We start from the raw sequence: 15,278 nt of genomic DNA, 5'->3' as shown, positions 1-15,278 counted from the left end.
TGTGCCCTCTGGTCCTTGATTTCTCCCCCTCTGTTCTTCCCCCACTCATTGGGCATGGAGAAGATGTTTCCACTCTATCCAGGCCTTCCAATATATTTCAGTGACATTCCCCTTCCCCCTAAGCTCCAGGGAGTATAGACCCAAAGCCAGCAAACACTAAATTAACCCTTTCATTATTGGAGCTATTTTTGTGAACCTCCTCTGGGTCTTCTCCAATGTCTGTCATTCAGTCAGAAAGATTGGTTGCAATCAGCATTGGAGTTGCTGAGCAGATGTCATGATTAGGACCAAAATTAGAATAAATTTCAGCTAGATTAACAAATGAAACATGAACAAATTTGAATATCCCACCAGGTGTTAATGGATTTCCAGCTTTATTTCTAGACCTGTACAGTTCATCCTTAGAATTTAGTTCAGGCTTGTTGCCCTTAAGCCTGTGAGAGAATATTGTCAGGAAGTTATACTGGCTTCACTATTTACCACTGCTTTCCTTGCTGGGGTTTTAAACTCATGACTAAAAAGCAAGTTTCTTGCCCAAATTCCACTAGGAATAACATCTGCCTGGAAGCAAGGCTTTTTCCTGTAGGGAGTAATTAAAGGAATATAATTCCGTGGAGGAGAAAAAGTTAAAGGATTGAGCTGTGTTGCTAGGATAAGACTGTAACAGATGCTGATTATTCAGTTCATTGCTGGGGTTTGCAAATTGGCTGCTGGATTTCGTACAACAGGGGTACTTTAAAAGATCATTCAGACTTTTATGGTTGCTCTCGGGTGATTTTTTAAAAAAAATTATTGAAATACAGTGCAGAATAAGTACTTCTGGCCCTTGAGCCGTGACACCCAGTAAACCACCTATTTAATCATAGCCTGATCACAGGACAATTTACATGACCAATTATTCTATTGACCAGTAGGTCTTTGGACAGTGGGAGGAAACCCATGTGGTCACGGTGAAAATGAACAAACTTTTTGAGATAGCAGCAGAAATTGAAGCCAGGTTGCTGGTACTGTAGTGGGTAACACAATGCTTTACGCTAGTGTAGAAAGACGACAAAATGTGTCTAGATTTGTATGTAAGTGGCTTTAGGTGTAGAACTGTGACATGACATCCTTTTAACGGTGTTTCCTTTCCAAAATGTCACTAACTGGACAGAGATGCTCTTTTGAATGGAGCAGAATGCAGGAGAAACTCAAACAGGCACAATGTAAGATCAATTGGATCACTTCAAAAGGTCATACGACAGGTTGTTTTGTTAGGAGTTTCTTGTTTTAAATGATTTTGAGCATCCTGTAGAAGTTTGTCACTTTTGTTAAACAACAAAATTAGATCCAAGGTAAATTGAAAGTGAAGTGCATTGGACTGAAATCAAGTGAGGACTCTTCCTTACCATCGCACTGTAAGGATCACTCAGGCCCATCACCTCTCTCTGGTGCCCCTCCATCTCTTTCACCCATGGTCCTCTCGTCTTTCCTATCGGATTCCTCCTTCAGCCCCTACCTTCACCATTTGACTCATAGCTTGTACCCCTTCCATTCCCCCCCACCTTCTTATTCCGGCTTCTGCCCCCTTTCTTTCCAGTTCTGACGAGTGCTCTCAGACTGAAATGTCAGCTCTTGATTCCTTTCCCTAGAAGCTGCCTGACTTGCTGAGTTTCTCCAGCATTTTGTGTGCATTACTCAGTAGTAAAAAAAAAATCATTTTATGAGCTGTTACAAATTATGTGATTAAAATGTGATCGATCCAGGAGAATCTCATAATTATGATACATCAAGGCTGATGCATTTTGGCCCAATTAAGCAGTTGGCCCCATTAGCTGAAGCTTCAAGGATAATAGTTAAAAAGGTATTTTTTAAAAAAGAGACAAACTGTAGAAATTATATATTTAAATGAAATGTAGAATAAATTAAAGCACTACCAATACTACTACGGTGCAGTACTATAAAACTGTGTTGGTTTGTAATCAATGGAGGAATTAATCCACATGTTCTTTTGATTGTAAATGAACAAAATCGCCCTAGGCACCTAGTGTAGATAATGGTCTGCCTTCATACAATGCTTACGACAGTTGCATCCTCCAAACCTTCATTTGAATTGTAGCATTCAAGATGATCGTCAATACCTTAATTCTTTGCCGTTCCTAATCTGTTGAAGTAGTGAAATTGTTTCATTTTCACTCCGGTTGTCATCTCCAAGCCTGAATGCTTGAAACCACAGTGAGCAAAACTGTTCTGAATTGTCTTGCTGCTAACTTATCGCCAACCGTCAGTGACAAAAATCACTGCCTTTTGAACACAAACACACATAACTGACATTATTTTAAAACCATATGCTCGAAGCATGGTACAGTGTGTAATGGTCATTCGAGCGCATGCGACGGATGCTAGTTGGAAACTGGCGACAGTCTCCTGTCCCAATTAAGAGGCATAGTGTCCCAAATAAAAGAAGGGATTCCAAGCCATTTTCTCGATTTGGTTTCAGTTCTTTAGAAGTTTCCCCAAATAAGCGCCTGCCCCGATTAACTCATAGCCCAATTAACCAGGATCCTCTGTATACCTTGTTTGCGTGATAGAATAGTTTGGTAATGAGTTCCACATTGATTTTTGCTGGTTCCAGTTAGACTCTTGTTAGTAGTTTTAATGTGTGGAATTGTAGCCACATTATAGCGCAATACTCTGTTTCCTGCTCTTGTTGTAACTTTTCACCCCCTGAGGTTGTAAGCTGCTTTGCCTCTTTGAGGGAAGGAGGCATCTTGAATCATTTACAGCTGTCTCAGTTGCATTGATTATTGGCTGCTCTCCTGGTGTTTGCTTACTTTGAGGCAGAAAGTCATGAGTTCAAGTCCAATTCTCTTTATGAATGTTATCCAGCCTGATGCTCCCGAGTGTAATTGGAACCAGTAATAGTTCAAAAGTTCTTGTGGGCATTCACAGTAAATACAAATAAACACAATAGAGTCAATGAAAGACCACGCTCAACAGGACGGACAAACAGCCAATGTACAAAGGACAACAAACCGTGCTAATACAAAAAGAAAAATAATAATAATAAATAAGCAAAGAATATCAAGAGCATGAGATGGAGAGCCCTTGAAAGTGAGTTCATAGGTTGTGGGGACAGTTCAGTGATGGGGCGAGTGAAGTTATCCTTTGTGGTACAGGAGCCTGAAGGTTGATGAGTAATAACTTATTGAACCTGTCTCGCCTCCCTGCTGGCGGCAGTGAGAAGAAAGCGTGGCCTGGATGGCGGGTGTCCTTCACAATGGAAGCTGCTTTCCTGCAACAGCACTCCATGTAGATGTTCTCAATGGTCACCTCAATAGCTGGGATCAACCAGCTACACCTAACAAAAATCTGAGTCTTGTGGGGAAATGGGACTAACTCAAGTAGAGAAGTAATCTTCTGGAAGAACTGAGCGAGTTGAGTAGCAGCTGTAGGAGGAAAGGAATTGCTAACGTTTCAGGTCAAACCCCTGCATCAGCTCCTTTCCCCACAGATGCTGCTTAACCTGCTGAGTTCTTTCAGCAGATTTCAGGGCAGTTGAAACATCTGCAATCACTTCTCTTGAGTGGAGAACCTGGTCGGCATGGGCAAGTCTCCAAATATTAGAAGGCCTAGATAGAGTGGGTGTGCGGAGGAAGTATCCAGTAGTGGGGAGTCTATGATCAGAGGGCACAGCCTCAGAATAGGAAGATATCCCTTTAGAACCGATGAGGAATTTATTTAATGAAATGGTGTTGAATCTGTGGAATTTGTTTCGACAGATTGCTGTAGAGCCCAAGTCATTGGGTATATTTAAAGAAGAGGTTAATACTTATTTAGTAAAAGTGCCAAAGGTTATGGGGAGAAGGCAAGAGAGTGGGGTTGAGAAGGGAAAATAAATTGGCCACGATTGAGTAGTGGAGCAGACTCTGGGCCTAATTCAGCTCCTATGCCTTATGATCCACTGAAGCTGGACCAAGAGGCCGTTTCCATTCAAAGTGCAAGAGTTCGGTGGGGAAGGACCACAGTGGATCTTGCACCACTGGACAGGGAGGGTCTGTGTTGGGTGATGAAGTCCCTCAATTATCGTGGTAACATGTCACCCCATGGGGCAACATGAGTGGCAACAGCCCTACTGGTTTTAAAGAACACCACTCAGAGCATTGCCTGTGAGTGTAAGAATGAAAAGTTATTGCACAGTTTATTCTTGTAAATAATTTTTTTATTATGAATTAAACTTTGATATAAATAAACTCTTCAGAAACCAGAGCTGATAATCAGGTATCACCCAGCACTGATTGCTGAGCTTAACATGATATGACAGGGATTGATCTGTAAACACTACAAATGAGCCCACATTCAGTCTGACATCTACAGACAACACAAAAACCCCTCAGCCATTCCATGCTTTCCAGCCAACAAATAAAATGCCTCTTATTTAAAATAAATCAGCATGACTTGTGTTTCTACCTCCCTTACCGCATGTCCAGTTTCGCCATAAATGAATCAGTATTGTTCACCCAAATCACTTCCAACACATGAAACTTCCACAGTCACAGCATTTCTTACTGATTCTCGCTTTGACTTTTTTGATGACTGTCTTGTAACAACAGTCCCTGTTATAATTTTAAAGACTGCCATCTTTTGGAAGAAGACAACTCGGTCTCTTCATTCTTTTAGAGAAATTTTACAGCAATGTTGCCATGACTTGAGGTCCTGAGTTAGAGGGAAAGGTTGACTAGGTCAGGACTTTATTCCTTGGAGTGAATGAGAATGAGGGGAGATGTGCAAAATTATGAAGGTTATGGATAGGGTTAATGCAAGCAGGCTTTTTCCAGAGGTTAGGTGAAACCAGGACTGGAGGTCATAGGTTAAGCGTGAAAGGTGAAATATTTAAGCGAGACCTGAGGGAGAACTACTGCTTTGTGTTGTGCAAGTGTGGAATGAGCTGCCAGTAGAAGTGATGAATATGGGTTCAAAATCAGCATTTAAGAGAAGTTTGCATAAGTATATTAACAGGAAGATAATAGAGGGGTATGGTCTGCATGCGAGTTGATGGTACTTGGCAGAATGACAATTTGACATGGACTAGATGGATGGAAGGGTTTGTTTTTGTGCTGTAATGCTCTCTCTCTGACTAGGTGCTTGGTGTGTGTGATTTTACAGGTGTGTTGACCTGTGGCTCAACTTAAGGCAATTGGTATATTTGTTCTCAGAGATCTCTTTGTTCCTCTATGCCACCTAGGTCTGTGCCTTCCCAAGATACCTCCCTGCTCTTGTGGTTGAATGAGGAGCTCTGCGTGTATTTGTGTTGAATTTCCTTTGCCAATTATTCTCTAAGACCTCCTGCACTCTCAATCATAGACCATTGTACCCCTTGCTTTCCCCTCCAGGGGAAAAAAATGGGTTTTTCTTCAGCTTGGGATTAACTTCTTTAATTCCAAAGTCTGCATTGTTACTGTAGATTGTGAATGGCAGCATTCCAACAGGCATCTTTGTAGAACACCATTATCCCACCTGCCCTATCTACAGCTGCCCTTTAGTCTGTTTTCTGTGCAAAAGGAACTGGCAATGAACTTTACCTGCTCTTGACACTGCATCCTCTGACCTTGGGCATTGGCCTGTTATGGGGCCTTATTTGAAAATCTAAATAAACTACGTCTCCTACATTAATGTAGTTTGCTGACTCTTCAGAAAGTTTCAGTGAGGTTGATTAAGCAAGATTTTACCATTTGACATCCAAAAGTTGTTTCTACGTCTTGTTCTCTGATTTAGCAAGGTTCCACTACTTATCCTAGAGCATCATGGCACAGAAACAGGTCCTTTAGCCCATCCAGTCTGCACCAAACTGTTTCTTCCGCATTCCTTGCCAGTTCTAATGAATGGTCTCGGCCCAAAAAGTTAACTGTTTATTAGTTGCTTCCTGACCTGCTGAGTTCCTCCAGGATTTTGTGTGTGTGTTGCTCTGGATTTCCAGTATCTGCAAAAACTTTTGTGTTTGTTATTCTGCCTAGGTACTGGGCCATAGCCCTCCATAACCATGTATTTACCCAAACTTCTCTTAAGTGTTACGATCAATCTCTGACCCATCTCTTCAGCTGACTGACCATGTGGTACTGTTTCTGTTAAATATGAACACACTGGCCAATTTAGGTCCAGGAGTGGAACCTGGTGTGGTCTTCTGCTGCTGTAGCCTGTCCACTTCAAGGATTGATGTGTTGTGCATTCAAAGATGCTCTCATTACAACAGTGATGAGAAGAGGTTATTTGCACTGCCTTCCTGTCAGCTCGAACCAGTCTCGCCATTCTCCTCTGACCCCTCTCATTAACAAGGTGTTTCCCCCCACAGAACTACCACTCACTGGACATTTTTTGCTGTTGTTTGCACCATTTTTGCACCATTTTCTGTAAATACTAGGTCCGCACAGACTGTGGTCTTCCCCCAACCATCATCAATACTCTTCAGAGATTGTCTGCCTGGCGTCACTGGTCGCATAACCAAGATTTGTGATATGTACCAGCTGCTCATGTGACCATCCACCACCTGCTCCCATGGCTTCATGTTACTCTGATCAGTGGGGGGCTGAGAGAGTGCTACATCTTGTCCATGCAGAGTATTATACATTGGTTAAAGTAGGAAGGTAGTTGAGAAACAGAAATAAGAGTACTTAATTAACTCAGTAGTATTAAGTATTATTTGGTAACTGAAAAGATGTAATATACAGTATTGTGCAAAGGTCTTCAGTATTCGCGCTATATGTAGGAAGATGAACTCTGTAAATATAAAAAAAAGAGCAAATAAATAAATAAATAATACTGAGAAGATAAGTCCTTCAAAGTAAGTTCAAGGGTTGTGGAATCAGTTCATTGTTGGGTGAGTGAAGCTATCCACACTGGTTCAGGACCCTGATGGTTGAAAAGTAATAGCTGTTCCTGAACGTGGTGGTGTGGGACCTCGGGCTCATTCTTTTAAACTCCTGTGAGTACAGGCCAAGAGCCGTCAAATACTTTTCAGATAGTGTCAATCAGATCATTGCCGAATATGGTAAAATAGTAAAAGAAACAGAATAAAGTGTAAAAAGCTATCTGGCCTCTTTACTATCTCACGTTCCAGAGATGAGTGTAGGGACAGGGAGATGATGTCCATTAGAGAACTGCTTTGGCAGTAGGCAGACTGGAATGGCTTGAAGTTGGCTGGGAGGCTCATGTTGATGCTTGACATGGCCGGTCTCTCAAAGCCTTCATGATAGTAGATATTAGAGGTAATGGGTGATAGTCATTAGGGCATGTTATCTTGTTTTTTTTCCCCCCTACGTATTGGGATGATAGTGGTTTTAAAGTTAATTCTCTGGGGTTTTTCTTTTTTGTGGATGTCTGTGAAGAGTAAGAATTTCAGGTTGGAACCATTACACTGCTGAACTGTTAAAGCAGGAGGGAAACAGCCTAAAGCAGCGAGAAGTTAAAAATGTTTGCAAGTAACCCTGCCAATTAATCCATGCAGGATCGATGGCCATGTACACCGTCTGGGCCTGATGCTTTCCCGTAGGGGTGTGGCAGTAGCAAAGCGGTTAGCGCAATGCTATTAACAGCTCAGAGTTCCAGCATGCTCTGTAAGAAAGTTTGTTTGTTCTTTCTGTGAGTTTGTGGGGCTCCTCTGTGGTTTCCTCCCACAGTCCAAAGATGTTCCAGTCAGTGAGTTAATTGGTCATTGTAAATTGTGCTGTGATTATGTAGGGTTAAATAGGTGTGTTGCTGAGTAGTGGGTGGGAAAAGCCTGTTCCACGCAATATGTCTAAATAAATTAACCTCTGTCGACAAAAATCGATGTGAGTGTAATTACTTTTAACGTACACTTTATTCCAACCAGAAACAATTGGCCTGCCCCCCAGAACGTAATAACGTACAACATAACATGTAACGTGCATGAATGTGACCTTTAACAGTCTGGGTGAATTCTGACTAATGAAATTTAAGGAGTCCCTACACCCCTGATCACCAGTCAGGGTTCAATTCCCAACACTGTCAGGAGTTTCAACTTGCTTCCTGTGATTGTGTAGGCTTCTTCCAGGTTCTCTAGTTCCTCCCACCGCCCCCCACAACCTATATTCTGAAGAAGAATGGGTTAGGATTAGTGATTTCTGCTACGTCAGTGCTGGAAGTGTGGCGTGGCAATAACCACATAATCCTCAGACTGCGTTGGTCATTGTTGCAAAACAATGCATTCCACTGTATATTTCAATGTACGTGTGACCACAAGACGCAAGAGCTGATATCCCATCATGACAAATCATGTCAAATCGTATCTTGTGTGCAAGTATTGGGTACATATTTTAGAATGTATAACGTCATTGGTAATGGACATACAACTCCTAACTAAACCAAGAATAATGAGTTTGTCTCTGTGGTCTACTGGTTATAGATAATTAAACATGCAAATTTGTCAGTCATTTCCTTTGTTTGGAACATTTAACTTCTGTATTTAAAATTGATCAGGGTAATGGCCGTTTCCTTTTTGTCTCCCATCATTGCTGTTTCTTTTTCTTCCTCCAGCTTTTATAGTTTTCCATTGTGTCCCAGTTTTCTATTGATCCACTGAGGAAACACCGTCTCTGAGATTCAACTCTGTCCCACTCTCAAAACTTGGGTCACGTACTTCTATTTCGCGTCGATAGTGGAAAATGTGTATCAGACTCGAGTGTTAAAGGGAGGTTTCAGAGAGAGTGGGGGGTGGGTCCAGGAGAAGAGTTGATTGGCAGATGGATCCAGGTGAGGGGGAGAGGAAATAGTGAGTGAGGCTGGGAGGTGATGGGTGGATCTGGGTGAGGGAGGAATTGAAGTAGTGTGCAACTATTGCCTATTGCCACAATGGGTCAACGGCAGACGCAAACTCAGTGGCTCTCCATATGGCTTTAGACCACCTGGACAACTCAAACACCTGTGTCAGGATGCCATTCACCAATTATAGCTCAGCTTTTAATACCATCATTCCCACAATCCTGATTGAGAAGTTGTGGAACCTGGGCCTCTGTACCTCCCTCTGCAATTGGATCCTTGACTTCCTAACCGGAAGACCACAGTCTGTGCGGATTGGTGATAACATATCCTCCTCGCTGACAATCAACACTCGCGCTCCTCGGGTGTGTGCTTAGCCCACTGCTCTACTCTGTATACACATGACTGTGTGGCTAGGCATAGCTCAAATACCATCTATAAACTTGCTGACAATACAACCATTGTTGGTAGAATCTCAGGTGGTGACAAGAGGGCATACAGGAGTGAGATATGCCAACTAGTGAAGTGGTGCCACTGCAACATCCTGGCACTCAATGTCAGTAAGACAAAAGAGCTGATTGGGGACTTCAGGAAGGGTAAGATGAAGGAACACATACCAATCCTCGTAGAGGGATCAGAAGTGGAGAGAGTGAGCAGTTTCAAGTTTCTGGGTGTCAGGATCTCTGAGGAGCTAACCTGGTCCCAAAATATCAATGTAGTCATAAAGAAGGCAAAACAGTGGCTGTATTTCATTAGGAGTTTGAAGAGATTTGGCATGTTAACAAATACACTCAAAAACTTCTACAGTAGTACTGTGGAGAGCATTCTGACAGGCTGCATCACTGGTATGGAGGGGCTACTGCACACTTCTGAAAGAAGCTGCAGCGGGTCATAAATTTGGTCATCTTTGGTACCAGCCTACAAAGTACCCAGAACATCTTTAAGGAGTGGTGTCTCAGAAAGGCAGAGTCCATTATCAAGGGCTTCCAGCACCCAGGGCATGCCCTTTTCTCACTGTTACCATCAGGTAGGAGGTACAGAAGCCTGAAGGCACACACTCAGTGGTTCAAGAACAGCTTCTTCCCCTCTGCCATCTGATTCCTAAATGGACATTGAATCTTTGGACACTACCTCACCTTTTTTTTTTAACCATACAGAATTTCTGTTTTATGTGTTTTTTAATCTATTCAATGTATGTAATTGATTTACTTGTTTATTATTATTTTTAAATGTTTTTTTTCTCTTCTAGATTATGTATTGAATTGAACTGCTGCTGCTAAGTTAACAAATTTCACGTCACATGCCTCTAACAGGAACAACCCCTTCCTGTACTCTATGCAACTGATCTTGAAATATCTGCACAGGTCTAATATGGAATTGCCTGATAATAAAACTATTCCCAATTAACTCTTCTTAGTTTCTGCAAAATGTCGTAGTAATTTTCCTTGTACAATTGAAGATATTCCCACACGGATCATGCCCATCTTTATCGATAGCAATATGAAAGTTACTGAGTTTTAGTCAGTGCTATCTAACTGATGACCCTCTGAAAGGTCAAACAACTGGACCGGCTCTTTGCTCAATACCAGCCCCGGTACAACCTCTCTCATTGGGCAGTCTATATACTGGCGTAATAAACCCTCCTAGATGCACTTAACTGGATTCTGAGGCTGGGAGGTGACGGGTGGATCAAGGTGGGGAGGAGTGGGTGTAGTGAGAGGGGCTGGGAGGTGACGGGTGGATCGAGGTAGGGAGGAGTGGGTGTAGTGAGAGGGGCTGGGAGGTGACGGGTGGATCGAGGTAGGGAGGAGTGGGTGTAGTGAGAGGGGCTGGGAGGTGACGGGTGGATCGAGGTAGGGAGGAGTGGGTGTAGTGAGAGGGGCTGGGAGGTGACGGGTGGATCGAGGTAGGGAGGAGTGGGTGTAGTGAGAGGGGCTGGGAGGTGATGGGTGGATCCAGTGGGGAGGAGTGGGTGTAGTGAGAGGGGCTGGAAGGTGACTGGTGGATCGAGGTAGGGAGGAGTGGGTGTAGTGAGAGGGGCTGGGAGGTGACGGGTGGATCGAGGTAGGGAGGAGTGGGTGTAGTGAGGGGCTGGGAGGTGACGGGTGGATCGAGGTAGGGAGGAGTGGGTGTAGTGAGGGGCTGGGAGGTGACGGTGGATCGAGGTGGGGAGGAGTGGGTGTAGTGAGAGGGGCTGGGAGGTGACGGTGGATCGAGGTGGGGAGGAGTGGGTGTAGTGAGAGGGGCTGGAAGGTGACTGGTGGATTGAGATGGGAAGGAGTGGGCGTAGCGAGAGGGGCTGGGAGGTGATGGGTGGATCAAGTTGGGGAGGAGTGGGTGCAGTGAGAGGGGCTGGAAGGCGACTGGTGGATTGAGGTGGGAAGGAGTGGGCGTAGTGAGAGGGGCTGGGAGGTGACTGGTGGAGGCAACAAAATGCTGAAGATGATAGAATCTGATCGGAGAGGAAGGTGGAGCCTGGAACCAAATAAATGAGATGGTGTAGGCAGATGGAAACAGTTGGACCCAGTGGAAGGGGAATGTTGGTGACAGGCAGATTCCAGTTGTTGTTATTGAAAAGGTTTGCATTTCTATAATGACTTCACTAGCCTTTATAGGACATGATGAAACACTTAACAGCTAGTGGAATGTGAGGAGAATGACAACCTATTTGCAAACTCCCATAAACAACATTGCAAAAGTGTTCAATTTGTTCATTCTATCAAGTGGTGACATGTTTGAGTTAAACATTGTTCTTGAGACCAAAGAGCTGTGTTCGAAGTAGACTTTAAGTAGAGGCCCTGAGAGAGGATCTGGTGTGTGAGGAGACCGAGAGACCAGATTAGGGAGCTGTTTGGTTCTGAGAGTGTTAATCACCAGGAGGAAGAAGTCTTTGTGAAATCATTTGAACCAAAAGGAGTGTGTGGCAGTTTGCATAACACTATTACAGCACCAGTGACTTGGATTCAATTCCCACTGCTCTCTGTAAGCAGTTTGTACGTTCTCCCTGTGACTGTGGAGTTCCTCTGAATGCTCTGGTTTCCTCCTACATTCCGAAGACGTATGGATTAATTGGTCACATGAATGTAATTGGAAGCACAGAATTATTGGGCAGGTGCTGTATTATCATTTTTTTTAATGTAATAAATTTGCAATGGGTCCTAATCAGAGAGGGAAAACTGATGATTCACACCAACCCCGTTTCACACGGCTTCTAAAGTTCACCTCCTCTGTCTCTGAGCCAGGCTGTTTCCTCACTCTGGGTAAGGAATCCGAATCCTGTTTACCTAAGTTGGTGAGGGGCTGTCACAAATACCTGTGGGGCCCAGGACCGCCGTTGACTTCAGCCACCCAACCCTAGAGGATCGGCAGTTCCTCGTGGCCTTTACCCTCCCTAGGTCTCTCTTTTTTTTAAAGTGACTTTCAGGAGTTCCTCACTCAGACTTCCCAGAAACAGTCAGAATCAACCAAGAAAATTGGAGAAGAAGTCATTTGAAATCAAGTTTGTTAAACAGAAGCCCGGGCCTTTGCTGGAAGTTCAGGCTCTCTCCTTGGGATTGAGGATGACTCACTTATGTCAGTCTTATAGGATTTGAGAAACTCTTCCACAGGCAGGACGGTCGATGCCCAAGGAAGATCGGCTTATGAGGCAGCTTGCTCTTTCCATCATTTGCCCAGGGTCTGTGTGTGCTCCTGACACACTTCCTCCAGATTATCAATAGCTTAATGTCATAGAGCACTACAACAGCCCTTTGTGCCAGGGTGGTCTTCTGCACTGTTCCCTCTGACTCGTAGGGGTGCGCGGCTACGCAGAGCTGCAGTACTCCAGTGCATGTAGCCTTTGCTGCCACACAGCTGGAATTTTCTTTTAAGTTCAAGTTTAATTGTCATCCATGCATACGTTGAAAACCCATTAATACACTAAACGATGCTACATTCCTCTGGGGACAAGGTGTACCAACTGTCACACACAGCACAAGGTATGTATAGTCCATATAAAATATCAGTAAAATACCTTCACACAAAAAATATAGTCCAAGGCCCTGAGTCCATAATATTAATATAATTTTGAAATCTGTTAATATAATTGTGAAATGCCCTGTAATTACTTGTATTAATGAATATAATCCATACATTTTCTAAATAATAAATGTACCACAAACTTTACAATGAAACATATTGGAGCATCAAAGTCTTAGACACACATAGCTAGGGTGCCTAAGACTTTGGCACAGGACTGTAGGAATTTTGTGTATTGTGTTGTACTGTTATCACAAAAAAGGACAAATTTCATGACATATGCGAGTGATGATAAACCTGATTCTGATAGGGGTCTGTATGGTGGATTGAGAGTGGGAAGGGGGCAGGGAGAGGGGAATCACGGTTGGAAAAGGGGGAGGGAGCAGGAAGCACCAAAGGCATTCTGTAATGATCAATAAGCGAATTGTTTGGAAGCAAATGACTTTGCTGGTGTCTTAGAGCTGGGTGTGTCTGCATCTTTGCCACCCACCCCCCCCCCCCCACTTGCTCCTGGCACTCCTCTGCCACCTGTCCCACACCTCTCCTGCAGTGTTCCACCTCTGCCATTCCAAACCCCCTTTGCTGCTGCCAGATTTACAAACTCACTCTCTGCTCCATGTTTATTATATATTATTGTTAATAAACTGGTCTACTAAATGTTGGCACTGTAATATGTACATTAAAAAAATTAAAGTTTTGTGCAGTTTTCAGGTCCTGTAAAATAAATTAGAGGAGAGGCTGGTCTTCTGCCTAGTCCTATCTACCTGAAATTGGTTTAAAGCCCTCCATAGCCCTTCCATCCATGTACTTTTCAAAACTTCTGTTAAATGTTACAATCAAACCTGCATCCATCACTTCCCTTGGCAGCTCATTCCTCAATTCCATCACCCTCTGAATGAAGAAGTTCCCCCTCAAGTATTTAACCTTTCACCCTAAACCTATGACCCCCCCCCCCCAGTTCTGGTCTCACTCAATCTGAGGGGAAAAAGCCTGCATGCATTTACCCTATCTATACCCCTCAATTTTATATACCTGTAAGATCACCCCTCATTCTCCTATGCTCCAGGGAATAAAGTCCTAAACAGCCTACTTGGCAGGGTTCCAATGGCTGATACTGGAGGGCAACCTTTTAAAGTGAAGGATGGAAAGTTTAGGGCAGAAGACAAAGGTACGTTTTTTTTTACAGTGGTGGGTGACTGGAACACATTGCCAATGGTGGAGAAGTCTAAGAGAGTTTTTGACACATAGATATTATAATAACGAAGAGTTCTGAGCTATGTGGGAGGGATGGGTTAGATTGATCTTGGAGTGGGCTGAAAGGATGGTACAACATCATGTACAATGTTCTATTCAATCTTTCCCTATAACTCCGGTCCTCAAATTCCTGCAACGTCCTTGTAACAGCATCTTTAACACTATTGCCTGTACAAGCCCGATCATGGCAGATACTTTGGCCCACCCTTTTGTTTCGAAAGCTGACCTGTAAAGTTTCTTTTTCTGTTGACTTTTAACAATTGTACCACCGCTTACTCACATTGTAGGGGCCGGTTATTAACCAATGCCAAGCCAGCCGCAAAGTTTTACGCAAAACCTTCTCCAGCGAGTAGAGCACACACAAAATGCTGGTGGAACGCAGCAGGCCAGGCAGCATCTATAGGAAAAAGTACAGTGGACGTTTCGGGCCGAGACCCTTCGTCAGGACTAACTGAAAGAAGAGATAGTAAGAGATTTGAAAGTGGGAGGGGGAGATCTGAAATGATAGAAGACAGGAGGGGGAGGGATAAAGCCAAGAGCTCAAAAGTTGATTGGCAAAAGGGATGCACAGCTGGAGAAGGGAAAGGATCATGGATCATTGGAGAAATTGTCTACTTTTTATTGAGAATTGTAGTTGGTATGCTCCACTTCTCCAGGCTTTTTGAACAGCAAAGAAAATCAGTACACTGAGAAATCAGACCCTCAGCATTGAGCCCTGCATTTTGCCCTGCCTTTCATCTCCTAGTTGATGCAATCTCTGCCCCCCTGCAGGTCAGCCCAACCCCTCTCAGTGCCAAGATAGCAAGAACAAATGCCTCCCTTTTTACTTGGCGACTACATTCAACTTGTTTAATGGAGTGATGTACATTTTCCTTGCAGAAACAATCCACACTCTCTCCATCATTGGGATTTACTGCAGGTGTCCCAGCCCACTCCCCCTTTCCCAATCACAACTGGGAGTTTACCCTTTTTTCCTCAGCCCATCATCCCTACTGGGACATAGACTGCTGACAGCAACTGGCCAGAGTCCTCTGTCCTGGGCCACTCTTCCAGTCTGTCGCTGATCCTTCCTCTCCCGGGGATGAGGTTTTTGGAGCTTCTGTTGGTGTCTGTGCTGTGCTGGGTTTTTACTGGGTGGGATTGCTGGCCCCATGCCCAACCCTCCTCCTCCTTTTGTGGCCGGGCTTGAGAGCACCCATGGCAGAGTTCAAAGTTTACCCTGGCAGATCGACAGATCTACAGATCGACTATCTGAA

This window comes from Hypanus sabinus, chromosome 9 (genome assembly GCF_030144855.1).
Source record: "Hypanus sabinus isolate sHypSab1 chromosome 9, sHypSab1.hap1, whole genome shotgun sequence".
Lineage (NCBI taxonomy): Eukaryota > Metazoa > Chordata > Chondrichthyes > Myliobatiformes > Dasyatidae > Hypanus > Hypanus sabinus.
The sequence above is the reverse complement of the archived record's forward strand: the minus strand, read 5'-3'. Positions refer to the sequence as shown.